The sequence below is a fragment of the Elephantulus edwardii genome, unplaced genomic scaffold, assembly GCF_000299155.1.
Source record: "Elephantulus edwardii isolate Elephantulus edwardi_28Jun2011 unplaced genomic scaffold, EleEdw1.0 scaffold00122, whole genome shotgun sequence".
NCBI classification, from domain to species: Eukaryota; Metazoa; Chordata; class Mammalia; order Macroscelidea; family Macroscelididae; genus Elephantulus; species Elephantulus edwardii.
The window spans coordinates 2,929,179-2,931,200 of NW_006399872.1; positions in this window are offsets into that span (position 1 = coordinate 2,929,179).

Consider the following 2,022-nt stretch of genomic DNA (forward strand, 5'->3'; position numbering starts at 1 on the left):
ATCGGGATGGGTGTGTCAGAGGCAGTGCGGTTGGCGCAGGATAGAGCAGGGTTTAGGGCTGTTGTGCATAGGGTCGCTATGAGTCGCAAACGACTCGATGGCACATAACAACAACCACATGAATGACTTAATGGGGTAATTTTTTTTGCATTAAGTATTGAATAAAAAATTAAGTACTAAATAAATAAAATATTATTGTTGTAATGTGTTGTCAGGGTGACTATAACTCCTTGTCCTGTCCTGAGCCAACCTCACTATCTCTGACACAGCTGCCCTCATTGCCATAGCCATTGTGTCAATCCATCTCATACAGCGTCTTCCTCGCCTGTGTTGTCCCTCCATCCTTCCAAACATGATGTCCTTCTCCAAGGACTGATCCCTCCTGTCAATATACCTAATATATATAGGATAGGTTTTCTCTGGCTCCAAGGAGCAGCTTGGTTTCATCCTCTCCACGACAGACCTGACTGTGCTCTTGGCAGTTTACGATATGTATGTTCAATACTTTTCTTCAGCACCACAACTCCGAGGCATAAATTATTTTTCTGTTATTTTTAGTAATTTCCAAGCTCTGAGATGCATAGCAAGTAACTAAGAAACCTTAGCCTGGATCAGGCACATCTTAGTCTCTAGATTGACATTATTGCTGTTTAGCATTCTGGAGAAGTCCCTGACAGCAGACTTGCCTAAAGCAACTTGCCTCCTTAAAAAAGTTTTTTTGTTTTATATTGATTTCTTTACAAAATTAATATACCTAGTGTTTCAGTATACTATTCTTCATTCATATTGTGTTTCATACAATCATTCCCGTGCACTGTTTTTAAAATCAGTCACCATTGGACCTTGCCTATCATTACCCAATCTTTTGAGGCCCTCACTGGATCCTTCCCATTTTCTTCACCCCCTCCCTCCACCCACCAAACTGTGCAAGCCTATGGTTTCGCCTTACCTATCTTCATCCCTCTTCTCCCTCCCCTACTCTCCCTTTGATCCCCGTACATATTTTACTAGCTATCATTCTATTTTTTTTAAAATATGGTCTTGTAAAGTTGCTGTAGTTCACTCAGGTTTACTAACAGACAGGAAGGTCATGCAAAAGTACTTGTCTGCACCACTTGAAAGCAGGTGGAGAAGGCCAAGATGGGTGGAACTGAAAGTAGTCCCAGACCTCCTGGAGCACGTACCACCATGAAGGGGACTTGGAGAAAGTTTCAGTAAAACATGAAAAGTTTCTGAGGTAATTGATAACGTTGTTATGAGTACAGTAAAACCCTTCTATGAGTATAAGGATGTTTCCTTGGAAACTGTTCAAACTTATGCATGTTATGTCTCATATGGGTCGCCATGACCCAGGTTAATTGCTTGGTAGACAGTTATGCTTAATCATTCACCTATCCTATGAAATCATACTTTTCTATATGCTTTAATTTTCTGATAATAAAAGCAGAGGCTCTGAAGCTGCTCGGGGTCGTTAACCTGAGCCAGCTCTTCACCCTCTGGAACCACATTTCACTTTGGTAGTCTTCCTTTGGCTTTGCTCATGAGAAACAACAGGTCTTATGTAGTATTTTGTCCTTATGCGACTGAGTTAATGCACTCAGCATAATGCTCTCCAGTCTCTCCCGAGTTACCTTATACTGTTTTAAATCACTTCTCCTAACTGCTGCATAATATCCCATTGTGTGAATGTACCACAATTTTTCAATACACTCAGTGGTAGTTGGACACTTGGGCTGTTTCAATGTCCTTGTGATGGTGAATAATATTGCTATGAATGTTGGTGAATAGATTTCCATTTGTGTCTCAGTTATAATTTCCTTGGAGTGTATTCCTCGCAGTGGAATTCCTAGCTGGGTCATACAGAGTTTCTATGTTCAAACTTTTGAGGAAATACCAAACTGTCTTCCAGAGTGGTTGGGCAATTTTACAATCCCACCAACAGTGTAGGAGAGTTTCCACTTTTCCACATCCTTTTGAACATTTATTGCTTTCTACCCTGTTAAATTTTGCCACTGCTACTGG